Genomic DNA, 17,990 nt, shown 5'->3' on the forward strand with positions numbered 1-17,990 from the left:
TATTGGTGGCAGTAGGAGTGTCCCGCATTCTGTCGAAAACGCAAGTTCTCCAAACTTTGTCAACAGTGCTTGGCGAAAAGAACGTTGCACTTGAGTTCACGGAGCATTTCTGTAAGAATCGCGTGTCCATCGAACCTACTGGGTACCAATAGAGGCCCGACCCTCTGAATTACAAGCCTCTAAATTACTTAGATGTCTTTTTCTGCTTTGAGGCCTCTCTTCCGAAATGGCCGTTTTACAAGTAATATGGTATTATTGCCACATTTTGATGCTATAAAGACAAATTTGGACCAAACTCGTTCCACTTTATTTAATGAATCTTCATTGAAACTAATCTCTTCTTTGAAATTGCATTTGTATTACGTTTTCGGGCTCTGACACTATTTCTAAACGTTCTTCTCGAGATCGGCTTTTAATGCGCTGTCTTGCAGTCAAACACAATATTATCTCGTTTGCATATTATTTCACCATGTGACCGCGAGTAATCACTGCCGATGCTTTGAATGAAGCCATCGGTCCCTAGTAAGACTTCACACATTCGCAAAAATACCATTGCTCCCATACTACATTCATATATTGTTTTTAGGTGTATACATGTACTCAACTGATCAGCAGTTCATTAATCAACTCAGATTATCTTGATTTAGAGACACACACGAAAATACTTGATATCTGTGGATGTAGATGTACAGACAAACAAATGACTACAATTTCACAGAAAACTGGACCATTTATTTATTCAAGAGGTTCACAAACTGAGCAAGTCAATAACGCGTTTGTCCACCTCGGCTCTTATGCAAACAGGTATTCGACTTGGTATTGATTAACAGAGTCGTTAGATGTTTTCCTGAGGTGTATCGTGAAAAATTGTGCCCAATAGGCGCGTTAGGCTGTAACCTCCCCACAATATAATATAATTATGTATAGCATTGACATTTAGCGTGACCTCCCAAAAAAAATAATTATATAGCATTCACATTTAGCATAACCTGCCAACAGATAAATTCCGTAACCTACCAATAATAAAAATCGACTAATCTCTCAGTAAAATTGTGGCTCACTTATAACCTTTCAATAACTGACTCTGAATTTAAACTGCTAAATTGGGACGTCTGCAGTGCTGCGTCATGGCACTGAAATAAGGTCGCCGGATAACACGTATAAATCTGCTCCTACAAGAAATTTTTCTGGCACAGTTCAGTGCAATGCTGGCCGATAGATTGGTCATGTATAAAAGGAAACAACTGACTTTTCTTTACAATAATCGGGATGACCATGGATTGGAGAAATTAGTAAAACCCTTAAATTGAGATGAATGATTGTCAAAAGTTAATTTTTATAAGAAAGATTACTATTAAGAAAAACATTTTTTGAAAAACATTTACATGGGACTTGATATTACATTAGTACCTATGCGCGACGCTGCTTTTACCTTCTACTACAACGCTCAGGCACCGCCATCGGTCCACACGACCGGTCCAGCCAACTCGATACACCAGACAGCTAGCTACTACCACACAGTTCCTACTGGTCTGAGATTCTCTTATAGCTTACATATCGCAGGCAGCGCGTGAGCAATCGATCGAAATTACATCTGCTCGAGTGCGCTAGCAACAAATTCCTTAATCATGGACCTCTTACAAGGTCTTCAAAACTCCGAGATGGTTGGACAGTCATGCAAACAGTGCTCCAAATCTTCTCACTTGGGGAGAGATCCGGCGACCTTGCTGGCCAAGGTACGGTTTGGCAGGCAATAAGACAAACAGTGAGACTCTCACCGAGTGTAGAACATAATTACCGTTCTGAAATATAAGCTCAGAATACTCTGCGGTGAAGGGAAACAAAATGACACGTGCAATATCGTCGACGTACCGTTGTGCTATAAGGTTGCCACTGATGACAACCAACACCTCTTCGCTGGTGATCGGTGACCCAGTTTGAAGCGGGACTCATCACTGAAGACAAATCTGCTCAAGTCAATGAGACTGTTCCGGTGTATTGACAAGCGCCGGCATGAAGATGAAGAACGGAAGAGCAGAGAAGGCTGTGAGAAGACGTCAGCCAATAGCCCGCTGACTAGGACCGCACCAAGACAGGGGCGGCCTCTAAAAAGAGGAGAATATAAGCGCCGCTCCTGCCAGGCTCGGCGGACAGGACACTAGTAGAAACCACGCCTTAAAAGAGACCACTACGATAGCAGTTATTAGTGATCCATATCCATTACTTACATCGACCCTGTATACAGTGAAGGACACTGACTTATTTGCATGTCGCCCATCGCTTGCGACAACTCATTGCAAATACAAAGTTAAGTTTTGCCATTCTGCTTTATTGTAATAAAAACCATTAATGTGATTTGTTTGAATTGTTGTATACCTATCTGAGAAGGCAGCATCCTTTAGGCTCCCTGTAAGAGACGAGTGGTGTGCTGTATTTCTTTTTTAAAAAAGGTATTTATATTTTGATCAAATTATTATTCTCTTGTGAAGATTCAGAAATCTGTTGTGCGTTTTGCACCACTTCTTCGTGGGAAGAGCAAAGACTTTGGCCTTGTTTCGACTTAGGTGTTTCAGTGCTCTGTCAAACTCTTCACGCAGTATCATATCTCCTATTTCATCTTCATCTACATTCTCTTCCATTTCTATAATATTGTCCTCAAGAACATCGCCCTTGTATAGACCCTCTATATACTCCTTCCACCTTTCTGCTTTCCCTTCTTTGCTTAGAACTGGGTTTCCATCTGAGCTCTTGATATTCTTACAAGTGGATCTCTTTTCTCCAATGCTGTCTTTAATTTTCCTGTAGGCAGTATCTATCTTACCCCTAGTGAGATAAGCCTCGACATCCTTACATTTGTCCTCTAGCCATCCCTGTTTGGCCATTTTGCACTTTATGTCGATCTCATTTTTGAGACGTTTATATTCCTTTTTGCCTGCTTCAGTTACTGCATTTTTATATTTTCTCCTTTCAATAATTAAATTAAATATCTCTTCTATTACCCAAGCATTTCTATTAGCCCTCGTCTTTTTACCTGCTTGATCCTCTGCTACCTTCATTATTTCATCTCTCAGTGCTGCCCATTCTTCTTCTACTGTATTTCTTTCCCCCATTCTTGTCAATCGTTCCCTAATGCTCTCTCAAAACCTCTCCACAACCTCTGGTTCTTTCAGTTTATCCAGGTCCCATCTCCTCAAATTCCCACCTTTTTGCAGTTCCTTCAGTTTTAATCTACAGTTCATAACCACTAGATTGTGGTCAGAGTCCGCATCTGCCCCTGGAAATGTCTTACGATTTAAAACCTGGTTCCTGAATCTCTGTCTTACGATTATATAATCTATCTGATACCTTCTAGTATCTCCAGGGTGAAACGTCCCCTTAGAACAATTATACATTACTGTGCTTAAACTGCCACACAATATTTTTAGCGCAAGTCCTGATCGTTCATCACAGTAAAATGGCAAGTCTGAGCAGTGAAAGAAAATGTACACGGAGGTAGTGGAACTTCGACTGACTCTGCTGTGGATTTGCTCTGTTGTGGCCCATTATCTGTCTGCATGTCAAGTGTCAGCATTATCTTTCCGCTGAAAGGACAACACTACTTCTTCAAGACTGCATGGCAATCCACTACTTCCGTGTGCATTTTCTGTTACTGCCCAGACTTTGAGAAAAACACTGCAATTTTACTGTGATGAACGATCAGGACTGTCTTTATGGACTGTGAGAAAATTTTAGCTTTTGACCAACATTGTATCAAAAAGTGTGTGCATTTGATTTCTTTGTTATTGTAATTGTGATTATGAAAAATTTATTCAAATCTGTATTGGCCACTGCCCAAAACAATTTGTAAAATTTTTTGTGGGGAGCAGGGTGGCTATGTAAGAAGGCTGTTTAGGTTTTTTATATTGGTAACGCCACGTAGCGCTCTGTATGAAAATCACTGGCTGTGCTGTGTGCAGTCTGTGGCTGGTTTGCATTGTTGTCTGTCATTGTAGTGTTGGGCAGCTGGATGTGAACAGCGCGTAGCGTTGCGCAGTTGGAGGTGAGCCGCCAGCAGTAGTGGGTGTGGGGAAGTGAGATAGCGGATTTTTGAGAAAGGATGATCTGGACGTGTGTCTATCAGAAACAGTACATTTGTAAGAATGGATGTCATGAACTGCTATATATATTATGACTTTTGAACACTATTAAGGTAAATACATTGTTTGTTCTCTATCAAGATCTTTCATGCCCACCAGTAGTTAGTGCCCTCAGTAGTTTGAATCTTATTTGTCAAAGGTATAGGTTATTTTTAGTCAGGGCCATTGTAGAGATTTTTAAAAGTCAGATTGCGTTGCGCTAAAAATATTGTGGGTCAGTTTAAGCACAGTCATGTATAATGGTTCTAAGGGGACGTTTAAAGGGTTCTTCCATGTACACAACCCTCTGTCATGATTCTTGAACCAAGAGTTTGCTATAATTAAGTTATGCTCTGTGCAAAATTCTACCAGGCGACTTCCTCTTTCATTTCTTCCCCCCAATCCATATTCACCTACTACGTTTCCTTCTCTCCCTTTTCCTACTATCGAATTCCAGTCACCCATGACTATTAAATTTTCATCTCCCTTCACTACCTGAATAATTAATTTTATTTCATCATACATTTCATCAATCTCTTCGTCATCTACTGAGCTAGTTGACATTTAAACTTGTACTACTGTGGTAGGTGTGGGCTTCGTATCTATCTTGGCCACTATAATGAGTTCACTATGCTGTTTGTAGTAGCTTACCCACACTCCTATTTTACTATTTATTATTAAACCTACTCCTGCATTACCCCTATTAGATTTTGTATTTATAACCCTGTATTCACCAGATCAGAAGTGTTGTTCCTCCTGCCACCGCACTTCACTAATTCCCACTATATCTAACTTTAACCTATCCATTTCCTTTTTTAAATTTTCTAAACTACCCGCCCGATTAAGGGATCCGACATTACACGCTCAGATCCGTAGAACGCCAGTTTTCTTTCTCCTGATAACAACATCCACATGAGTAGTCCTCGCCTGGTGTTCCGAATGGGGGACTATTTTACCTCCGGAATATTTTACCCAAGAGGACGCCATCATCATTTAAGAATACGGTAAAGCTGCGTGCCCTCGGGAAAAATTACGGCTGTAGTTTTCCCTTGCTTTCAGCCGTTGGCAGTACCAGTACAGCAAGGCTGTTTTCGTTAGTGTTAAAAGGCCTGATCAGTCAATCATCGACACTGTTTCCCCTGCAACTACTGAAAAGGCTGCTGCCCCTCTTAAGGAACCACACGTTTGTCTGGCCTCTCAACAGATACCAGATACCCCTCCGTTGTGGTTGCACCTAAGGTACGGCTATCTGCTATCTGTATCGTTGGGGCAAGCAAGCCTCCCCACCAACGGCAAGGTCCAAGGTTCATGGGGGGAAGGGGATTCTATTCGCCTAAAAATATATGGGCGATGACGGAATAATCGCGCGTTACAAAGACAACTAACGTAACTGCATGCCAACCAAGTGGATTGACTCTAATTGACTTCAACAGGCAAAATTTAACTGATCTCGTCGCGAACCTACACGCTTTTCATATGAGTTGCTTTGCCCAGACAGCACAACTAAATCTCTACGAGCTGATCCTTGGAATAGGTTGTTTGAAGGATTATCAGAGGTCGGTATCTTGGATAAGATTTTATAAAGGAAAAAAAATCAGCATTTACATAATCTGGACATTATCAAAATAAGAAACCTTTACATGCAAGTGCTGATGCTGCTGCAATTGCTTTTTGCGTGTCATTCACTTAGAAAGTGTAATTGATTTACTTACATGCCTCTATGCATGTGCTTGTTTGACCAATCATTTACTTGCGTTCTTGACCCTGTAGCCTTCTACAAGAAGCTGTCAGACATTCTTTTTTTTTCTGTGGCATCATTCTGTGAAGCATTGTGGACTCCTGTTCTTAATCGCTACATTTAGTCTTGCGGCTGGCATTTCTTAAGTATAACATTTCCATGGAACTTATAATATAGTGTTATCTCTACCCCTTCTGTTACTTGCTACACCTTCGAATTTGCGTCAGCATAATTTTGTAAGGTGTTAGGCAAATCCAATGAATACCCTGACAAATAGCTCCGAATAATTCGTGACATTAAATTAACCAAAGTAATACGAGTAACGAGTGAGCAAATGGAATACTACAGACTAACACAAGAATGCCTAAATGCATGTCATACCTTCCCACCGTGAGACAGACGCAGTTCCGAGGGGAGAAACGAGAACAGAAGCCGAGAGCAGAACCGTGTTAAGCTAGAAGGCCCTATGGTAAGGGACGGACACCCACGTCGCCAGCTAACCGCTAGGACCACCCCCCAGCCCATGTTAAAAGCTAGAGCCCTCCAGAAGAACAGTATAGATCTAACGATAACACTAAAAGGGCCACCCCAGCCGCAAGTTTTAGCGTGAGACTTTTTCGTGTCTCTGTTACATTGCAAACTTTAAAAACATTGCCCCATCATGAAAAGTATAACGTTTCTCATTGGATAGTCAGAATTTTTGTAGGTGGAGCTTAAGGTTAACTTTGAGACCCTAATTGGTCAGATGAAAACACAGCCAGATAGTTTTTTTTTAAACCAACTTCGGTAAATTGCAGTAAGGAGAAGTTAGGAGAGAGTTGCTTCCGAGACGAGACGAGAGTGTCGATCATCAATTAAAGCTCATGGTGTTCACATTTACCACTTGAAGTAAAAATCTGAAACGCGATGATTTTTCTGTTATATAGTTATTGAGAAGCCACATCAGCCACTGTAATTTACGACAAATTAGATAAGTAATTAAAGATAATTGTGAGTCACTGTAGACCATTTTGATAGTTTTTTCTTTTGTGAAACTTAATTTAAACCTAGATTATAGATGTGATATGGCATAGGTCATCCTTCGATCCATTAGAGAACTTGGAAACCCATTCAGGGAATATTCGTTCACATTTTTGTTGAACGCAGTTGGTTTTTACCATCCTGTATTAAAACATTTCTTTTATCAATAGTGCAATTTATGAACAATGTTTTGTGAGTAGAATAAGATTTCCAATGGTAAACTTAACTGATTTTTCGACGTTATTTTACCAGCTCACTAAAAATAGGAAAGCCTTGAACCCCTTCCACTAAATTTAGTTAGTATTAAGATTCTTTTACAGGGAGTGCAGTGGAGCTGATGCTGAAATCATTAAGTATTTGGTTATATCATCGCTAGTCTCACTGAACTCTTCTGAACTCTACATGTCATGTGTGGTCTGACATCTCCTTACCAGCAACAGGTCCCAGGTTCAGACTAGTCAATTCCCTAAAAAACACGCTCAGAGTGTTGTTGCGCGAAAGTGGTAGGGAGACACGATATAGAACAACAGACAGCATGCATAATGTTAGAAAATGGCGACCATGCCAGGATGATAAAATACCATGATTGAAGGTCGACCACATGCCTAACTAGGTCAGAAAAATATCCTGTTACAAAATTTTCGTAAAAAAAAAAAAAATTTTTGAAAGGCATAAATAGTTGAAAACAGTAGCTGCAGCGATAGATAGTGAGACATTCTAGCAGAGACAATAGCATAATTAAGTTATGAATTTTAAAATTTGTTAGAATTAAGTCTTCTCCTCAATACAAGCGCACAGGTGGCGGATACATCGTTGACAAGTTGGTTCTGACCCAACAAGTAAGTGAATGAATTGTCAGTCTTGGGTATAATAAGTGTCAAGTCGTGTGAACAAAGAGTTTATGAAACGTGTGAGATCGTATGAGCGCATGTTGACTCGAAGTAGGGCGCGTGAATTGCTTTTAAAACAGAAAATAAGGGATTCGGAAAGATTAGCAATGGCAAATCGAGAAGTTGACCGAATTCAGGTAGAGAGCCAGCATGAAAATGGACAGAGAATAGAGGACAGTACAACAGACGATGCAGTATCGCGAGAAATGAGACATATCACGCACCCATAACGAGGATAATGTACGTTAAGGCATAGAAAACGTAAGTCAGCATACGACAGAGGAGCAGAAAAGTAGAGAGACAGTCGATGAGGATTCTAACTTGCGTCTTGAATACGTAGAACCCATAGTACAAGTAATCAGAGCTCCCTCACCACAGAGTACAAGGAATGCGAGCAGAAACGTGTCACAGCACAGTTCAATGCAATCGGTTGCGAACCAACACTTGGGCGAAAACACAGAGCGTAGGACGTCGGAAGAAAACGCAATAGAACCCACCAATCTGGAAGAATTATTACAACAAATTACGGAAACCATGACAAGGCAAAATAAAGACATAGCGAACCAAATTCAAATTCAGAATGCAGAAACCACGAGACAAATGCGTGCGATTAAAGAACAAAACAAAAAAATTCAGGTATACCTAAGTCATATTGAAGACGAGGCAAAAGAATGTCAAGAAGTGATAGGAAACTTAATAACAGGTCACAATCAATTGAGAACTGACATTGACAAGGTACAAGCGGAAATACAAACATTGCGTAATGACATTCAGGACGAGATCAAAACATTACGTAACAACACCCAGGGAGAAGTCAAGAAACTAGAGAAGCAGATAAACGAAATTACTAGACAAGCAGCAGGTACAGCACGTGAAGTTGTTGAAAAGAGTGTGTTACACAAACGTATCACAAAAGCAGCGCTAAAAGATATGATAACCGCATAGTCAAAATAGAAACGCAAACGAAGCGACAATTTCAGAAATTTGCCAACAGAGTTGTTGCAAACCATTGAAGAGCGCAGTGAACAGGATCGAACAAGCACAGAGTCTGCAACCACATCCGTATCTGTAACAGCACCGGAAAAACAAGCATTGCGATTCCAATCACAGGCGGAAAGTAACATACGTGAAATCAGACAGCCTGCACAGCAACAAACACGTTTCGAAATTCTTGATGAACAAACGTCATCACAAACACATGCGGAACCACAAATGTATGTTTCAAGACAGTTTGGATCGTGCAATGAAGCAGCAAGGTTAGCCAGACAAGATACCGAACCAATACCTGACAATGGAAAGCCAGGTCGCGAAGAGTACAGTGCAATGCATTCAGATACACGTTCACAACCTATGGAAGAAAATTATTGCGTACCACTCCAACGATACTACGCAAGGGTAGGGGAAAGTTACAGTGGACAATATCCAATGGATCCACCACAACCAGAAAGAACGATGGGAGAAATGATCAGAAACAATAGTGGCGAAGAATCTCGAATTTCATATGGAACTATGACGAAGTACGACAACGATCATTTCTTCACAGTCAGATAATTTCAACACTTTAGAGAAGGAAACTCATTACATCCACGAACTTTTATTGATCAATTCCGAGTAGGATTACCAGAACACTGGACGCTAGCACACAAATTAGACTTTATATGTGCACACATGTCAGGAACAGTCGCAGAAACCATGCAGAATGTTGCAGCGACATGCCGATCGTACGAAGATTTCAGAGAGAAGTTTCTCTCACGATATTGGCCCAGCGAAGCACAGAACAGAGTAAACTACGAATTATTACAGAACCCATACTTTGAAAATTCAGGAGAGAAGAGCCCCGTGAAATTTTTCGAATTAATGGCAAAGAAAATTCAATGCTTAGATGTACCATAGAGTGACGGAGAGTTGATTATATTATGTGCGATGAAGCTACCATTAAATTACCAGCAATCATTAGTAGGTCGCGGAGGCAATGACGTCGAATCATTTAATGGTATTCTAAGGGAACTAGAGTTCATATTTTCGGAGGATGACGCAAGAAAAAGACGAAGCGCACGTGAAAACGAAAGCAAAAAGCAGTGGTATCCACAAGACACAGTACGAAGAAACAATAATTACGAACCACGTAATAACTTCGCACCAAGAAACGACAATAGATTTCAACAAAGAACCGGTTATGGATTTAGAAGAGCATATGGCAATATCTATAATTCACCCAGGAACGGCAACAACTATTACAGAGGGAATAACGACAACCGGAACGGGTACTGGAGAACCAATAGACCGACAAATTATCAACAAAGAAACCACTATCAACAAGCTGAACAAGAAAAGAGAATGCAGATAGAAGAGGTGGAGGTAAGACCACCAAACCCCGATAAACGTTCGAATTGACAACTAAGCGCCCATGACAAAGGGAATGACGCACCGACCCAGGACAATTGCAGCACCTTGAACAGAGAAGTAAAAATCTTATCACGAAAAGAGAAGAAGGAACAAACAAATCCGCAGGGACCAGATGAAAACGAAGACAGGAAAATAACAATATCATGTTGGGACGAAATTAATTGGGAGAATACTGACGAGGAAGATGAATTACCAGAGGCATGCACAACGAATGTAGGAGGGAAGGACGAAGTATTGAGTATTGCGGAGCTATTAGAGATGGAAACCAGGGAAAGCGAATTCAATGAGGATAATGCGCAGTCGACAGAAGTTGAAAATAAGTTGCGAGTGGGCACACAACCCAACGTATATAATGAAGTAAGTTATGAAGCGATAATTAGTGCATTTAGATGCGATTGTGTGGAAGTAGCGACGAAGAAGGAGAAGGTAGACGAGGATGAGGAAAAAGTAGAGGATGTTGAAGAAAGCGTAAATGAAGGAAGAAATAGAGAAGAGGAAATAAAAGAGAGAAGTAGCAGTCGAAGCTTATCCTACAGAAAGTTAGAATTCACAAGGGAAATTACTAAAAGGACTCATGTATGATTCAGTGGAGGATTCGTTGATGCAAGAAGAAGAAGAACAGAACCAACCCTTTCAAATTCAACCAATTGTGATGGCCATGGTAAAGGATATCCCAGTCAATATTGTAATTGATAGCGGAAGTGAACTGACTGGGATCTCAGAAAATTTATTCATGCAGTGTAATGCCAGTGAGGAATTTCCAGTTCTGAAAACACGTAAGATTAAAGTAAGAGGTCGTATTAGAAATAATGCTGCGTAAGTTACGAGACAAACAAGGTTAACTCTTTCGTGTCAAGGTCAAAAGATCGAAGCCAACTTCGTGATTATACCTAAACTAACTGTAGATTTCATTATAGGTGCAGATTTTTTAAATGAGAGACGAGCTATAATAGATATGGGGAAAGGTAGCGTAACATTCGGGAATGTCACACTTCTCTTTGAGCAAAAGCTAAAATTAGAAGAAATACCAGTTATAAACAAACAATTAAGAATGACGCGAGATTAAGAGGATGAAGAATTAGAATGGTATGCATAAAAGTGGGAATCGCCTCAACTCATGTTAGAAGTCCATAAAGAAATCGACGAAAAATTGCAAGAAGTTCAAGGTATTTCGGAACACAGTAAAAGAGAATTAGAGGGTATTTTACGAGATAAAGCAGAGGTATTTTTACCTAAGACTGGCAGTAATAAACACTTTCAGTACAAGTTTGAAGTAAAACAGCACAAACCATTTAGAGTGCCACCCTATACAATCCCATTAAGCTACAGGAATAAAGTATTCCAGGAGATATCAAAAATGTTAGGTGACGATGTTATTGAACCAGCTACCTCCACATATAACAGCCCGCTCCATATTGTACAAAAATGAGATGGGAGCATCAGGTTAGTGCTTGATTCCAGACAGATCAACACAATCATAATCACTGAGACAGATCGCCCAGACAAATTAGAGGAATTGATACAAAACTTCCACGGTGCTAAGATATTTTCATCAATTGATTTACGGAGTAGTTTCTGGCAAATAGAATTGGCCCCAGAATGTAGAACATTTACAGCATTTATCGTATTCGGTAGGTGTTACCAGTTTAAACGATTGCCATTTGGTTTAAATATATCATCAGCAGCGTTTATTAGGGTTTTAATACTATACTCAGCCCTGAAATTTTACAAAAAATTACTTGTTATGTTGATGATGTGATTATAGCACAACCCTCTTGGGAACATCACAATGACACATTAAATCAGTTTTTACAGATCATGAAAGAGCATGGGGTCACAGTAAATATAACAAAATCCAAACGTGGAAGGCGAGTTGTCAAATTTATAGGACACATAATTTCAGAGAAAGGGGTAATGCCCGACCCAGAAAAACTAACGGCAATCAAAGAATTCTGTACTCCATATAATAAGAAAACTCTCAGAGGATTTCTAGGTCTCACCGGATTCTATAAAAAATTTATTGGGATCGACTCTGTCGCAACACCACGCTTATGTGCATTGACTGGAAAAAACACGGCATGGGTATGGGATCAACAAGCCAATGAAGAATTTTTAAAAGTGAAAAACGCACTAACAACAGCACCGATTTTAGCACATCCTGATATGACACAAAATTTTTGTATGACCACTGACAGCGCGAAAACAGGTTTAGAAGTTGTTTTATTCCAAGAATACGAACAAGCAGGGCTAAGATCATATAGAACAATTGCATTTGCCAGTTGGGTACTCACAAAAAGCGAGAAAAACTATTCAGTCACGGAGCTGGAAACATTGACCATTATATGGGGCTTCCAACGTTTTCGATACTTCCTATTCGGAAGAAAAACAAAAGTATACACTGACCACACAGCATTAGAATTTCTGTTATCCGCCAAACTAACTCATGGGAGGGTAGCCAGAAGGATGATAATACTGCAAGAATTTGACTTCACTATTACACACATACCAGGACCAGCGAATGTATTAGCAGATGCTTTATCACGATGTCCACAGGGTGCATCCCATAACATAGGTTTGGAAGCAGCAGAAGACCAGTTTACAATGTACTATATGAAACAAATACCTTTCGAAAACTACATTACGACAACATTGAAAAACATAGGCAAAGAACAGGACAAGGATCCCGAAATACTAGGAATCAAACACAAGTGGAGAAGTAAGGATTTTCCAGACATTCGATAGCACTATCTCGTAAAAAACAATGTTTTATTGTTTAGACGAAATGTTGCAATGAATGAATGGTTAATTTATATCCCAGATGAACTAATTAATAAGTACATATGGTATAGACATTTAAGTAATGGCAACTTTGGACCAAAGAAATGCTTTTTAAAAATAAAACAAACAAGCCATTTTCCTAATATGGAAAGACTAATTAGAACAGTATTAGTCAAATACAAAAACTGTATGAGGGCTAAACACATCACTTTCCAAACCAAACCAGCTATGTTTCCAATTATCCCTAAAAGATTAAAACAAATAGCTGCAACAGATTTGATGGGGCCCCTCCCATGCACAAATAATTGATATAGTTTCATATTTGTCGTTTTGGTACTTACTTCTAAATATGTTACCTTGACACCATTAAAACGGGCAACAGGTCTTATTATAAGTAAAGCATTTAGACAAGATTTTCTCAGGCAAGTAGGTGGAGTGGAACGAATAATTTTGGATAATGGCCCACAATACAAATCAGTGCTATGGCAGAACACGTTAAAACAACACAAAATAAAACCCATCTACATATCTAAGTACAAACCTAGTGTAAATCCAGCAAACGACCTATAAAGGACATAGGCACTTTATGCCGATTATATGCAGGCAAAAGACACAACACATGGGATATATACCTTAAAGATTTTCAAGAAGTAACAAATGAAATGCCACATAGCACTACACTACTACCTCCAGTTACTGTACTTAAAAATATTGAACCCCCAAACATAACCAGAGAAAATGTTAGATTTCCTATTGTGCCACGTAGGCAGCACAAACAAGTCATAGCAACAGCACTCTCCAACATCAGAAAGGCAGCCATTAAAAGAAAAGAAAGAGGAGATAGAACAGCAATTAAAAGAACATTCTCAGTAGGCCAGAAAGTATTTGTACAAACACACCATCTCTCCAGCAAACAGAAACACAAAACACATAACTTTTACGCTGCATACAAAGGACCTGTCATAATTAGCCGAATTGCTCAAGATAATGCTGTGGAACTAATGAACCCAAAAACAGGCAAAACCTTAGGACTTCACCATGTGAGCCATATCAAAAAGTTTGAAGATTAATTTTATTACTGGTAAATAATCAGCACAATATTTCGAGATTATGTTGCAGATAAGATCGTCAGGAGAAAGAAGAATGAAGAGAGAGGAAGGTGGGAAAAAGAAAGTAGTTTCAATAAAAACAAAAACAAAAATAACACCAATAGTCCAATAGATTAAGGTGAAGGGATAAAAGCGTAGATAGCCTAACAGCATGAAATACTAAAATGATATACACCACGACACTACACAAAAATAAAAAAACGAATTTGAGGATTCTTGTAGATGTTAAGACTCAAAATATCTTAGAATTGTAACATGGAAAGAGCACCGAAGTTTGTAAAGCTTTTAAGAAAGCATAGAACAATGTAGGTACTAGACATATGTTACATGATTATAAGAAAACTTTTTGTAATAACCATTGTAAAAACTCCAGCAAGGACGAGATGCAACAACCCACAGGTTGCAACGCGAGAAGTATCAAGAAAGGAAAGGACGTAATTAGCAAGACACGATTCCTACAAGGCAGAAGTGTCGAGAGAAGGGAAACGACAGCGAGACCAACAGAAGGCCCTTGTAGCCGAAGTGGGCAGTAAATAAATCTGCTGCCAAGCTGAACCATAGGGTGGTGGAACCCTGCTGGGATAGAACATGTTACCACACAGTGGCGGAACCCTGCAGAGACACGACAGGTTACCGAATGCCAGAAGCATCTCCGAACGCCCCGACTCAGCAGAGCGAGCAAAAAACGGCCCGACGAGAAGACCGCTTGGGCAAGCCACAATTGGCAAAAAAAATATGTGTTAAAGTCACACTACTGCTATTAAAGAGCACACTGATGCACGAAACTGAAGAAAACTTCCAAAAAGTAAAAATGACACGCACAAACGATTTATCAAACTGTTACTAAGAGGAGAACTTCAAAGTGACTAGTTTTCAATAAATATTTCCATATCCTGCCCAGAGAAGAACCAAGAAGCAAGTAAGAAGCAGAGAAAAAGCAGGAAGAACAGAAGTTGAAGATTCGCAAGATTGAGACCAAGAAAGAAGATGGGTGAAGAATAGATGACATACCTTCCCAAATCCCTATCCTATTGTAAACTAGTCTTCTGCGAAGTATTACAACGAAAAACGACCGCTTTCAGCGACACATAACGATGACTTTCACGCGTACAAAGCCTGTAAACCACGAGATTCTGCACTCACAGCTCCATTCCATTATGGGACCTCCACAACAGCAACACACACTTGCAAAGCCAACAAGGAACGACGAACGAAGCTGTACATCAAATACTTGCCCACATCCATCTCGCTCAAGTCCATCACCTTCGTGCAAAAACATTCGCCAACCTCATGCTTAAACATTCATAGGATTGTGTGAAATCAAATTATGTGATGTAGGAATTGTGCAAAAGAAACATGTTAAAAACTAAATAAGTTAAGCACACCAGACAGCTAATAAACTACAAAATAACAGTCATTGACTATGGACTTAAGTAAAAAACAGACTATCGATAAAAATAAGTCATTAGTTCTGAAATGGACAGTATATAAAGAATAAAAGTAAGGCATAATAAACACTAAAACTATATGCCTCTTATTTTCTCCTCATAAAAATAAAAGAATAACTATATTTTACTTATTTTCTCCTTATAAAAACAAAGAATAAAAAATTATCTTTTTGGATATTTACCCTTATTTTAAACATTTGTACCATTTGTTAGGATAATATCTCAATACTTGTGTATGTATATTTCTGTGTCAAAGAAATTCTTGGAAATAATTCTTATTTGTTAGTGTAACAATGTTGAAATGAGTGTCTAGAAACAAAAACATTTTACTTGTACATGATATTTAGAAAATGTGTTAGGAATAGATTTTACCTAATTACTACATTTATAAAAACAATATTTCTAAGAAAATTGATGTGAAAGACTCCTCGCTTTCGATAACAAACTTCTTAAGAAACAAACATCACAATTAAATAAACAAAGAAAATAATTAAAAACTAATAATTATAATAGAATAAAAATATTCTTCCCTTGTCAATATAAACATATTTTTGATAATAATGTGGAAGAACATAAAAATATAAATTAGTAATACAAACTAGCATAGAACAAACGAACATGGCTGAACAGTAGGCAACAAAATTTAGATAAAAGAATAATTTTTGACTGACTTTAGACAACGATTCAATCATTGCCTAACTTCAGTGCAAAAATTAAGTTCAAAGGGTGGTGATATGTAAGGTGTCAGGCAAATCCAACACCTTCCACGAAAAACCTGACAAATAGCTCCGAATAATTCGTGATGTTAAATTAACCAAAGTAATACAAGTAACGAGTGAGCAAACAGAATACCACAGATTAACACAAGACTGCCTAAATGCATGTCATACCTTCCCACTGTGACACAGACGCAGTGCTGAGGGGAGAAACGAGAACAGAAGCCAAGAGCAGAACTGTGTTAAGCTAAAAGGCCCTACAATAAGGGAGGGACACCCACGTCGCCAGCTAACCGCTAGGACCACCACCCAACCCATGTAAAAAGCTAGAGCCCTCCAGAAGAACAGTATAGATCTTACGATAACACTAAAAGGGCCACCCCAGCCGCAAGTTTTAGCGTGAGACTTTTTCACGTCTGTGTTACGTCAGGACCACCCCCAGCCCATGTTAAAAGATAGAGCCCTCCAAAAGAACAGTATAGATCTTACGATAACACTAAAAAGACCACACCAGCCGCAAGTTTTAGTGTGAGACTTTTTCGCGTCTCTGTTATGTTGCAAACTTTAAAAACATTGCCCCACCACGAAAAGTATAACGTTTCTCATTCGATAGACAAAATTTTTTTAGGCGGAGCTTAAGGTTAACTTTGAGACCCTGATTGGTCAGATGAATACACAGCCAGATATTTTTTTTAAACCAACTTCGGTAAATCGTAGTAAGGAGAAGTTAGGAGAGAGTTGATTCCGAGACGGCGAGGTGAGCGGAGCTGTGCTGCCCGCCGCCCCCTGACGAACACCGACAAGGTAATGAACGCACGCTATACCGCATAACAGCGCATAAAGCTTCACTCAGAACTGCAGAAATCTCATCTGTTACACCCCCTTTCTGCGTAATACTAGTGTCGATCGTCAATTAAAGCTCATGGTGTTCACATTTACCACTTGAAGTAAAAATCAGAAACGCGATGATTTTTCTGTTATATAGTTATTGAGAAGCCACATCAGCCACTGAAATTTACGACAAGTTAGATAAGTAATTAAAGATAATTGTGGGTCACTGTAGACCATTTTGATAGTTTTCTCTTTTGTGAAACTTAATGTAAACCGAGATTATAGATGTGATATGGCATAGGTCATCCTTCGATCCATTGTAGAACTTGGAAACCCATTCAGGGAATATTCGTTCACATTTTTGTTGAACCAGTTGGTTTTACCATCCTGTATTAAAACATTTCCTTTTATCAATAGTGCAATTTATGAACAATGTTTTGTGAGTAGAATAAGATTTCCAATGGTAAACTTAACTGCTTTTTCGACGATATTTTACCAGCTAACTAAAAATAGGAAAGCCTTGAACCCCTTCTACTAAATTTTGTCAGTATTAAGATTCTTTTACAGGGAGTGCAGTGGAGTTGACGCTGAAATCATTAAGTATTTGGTAATATCATCGCTAGTCTCACTGAACTCTTCTGAACTCTACATGTCATGTGTGGTCTGACGTCTCCGTACCAGCAACAGGTCCTAGGGTAAAAGTAGTCAATTCCCTAAAAAACACGCTCAGAGCGTCGTTGCGCGAAAGTGGTAGTGAGACACGATATAGGACAACAGACACCATGCAGAATGTTAGAACTTATCTGCCATAGACTAAAAACTTCGTAATTAAGTTTTCCACATCATTACTTCTTCTAAGCATCGGATCTTACACATGTTCTTTAGTATATTATAATTTACTCCTCTTTTTTATGGTAATGTGTCGCTCTCATTACGATA

Source organism: Schistocerca cancellata, chromosome 2 (genome assembly GCF_023864275.1).
Source record: "Schistocerca cancellata isolate TAMUIC-IGC-003103 chromosome 2, iqSchCanc2.1, whole genome shotgun sequence".
NCBI classification, from domain to species: Eukaryota; Metazoa; Arthropoda; class Insecta; order Orthoptera; family Acrididae; genus Schistocerca; species Schistocerca cancellata.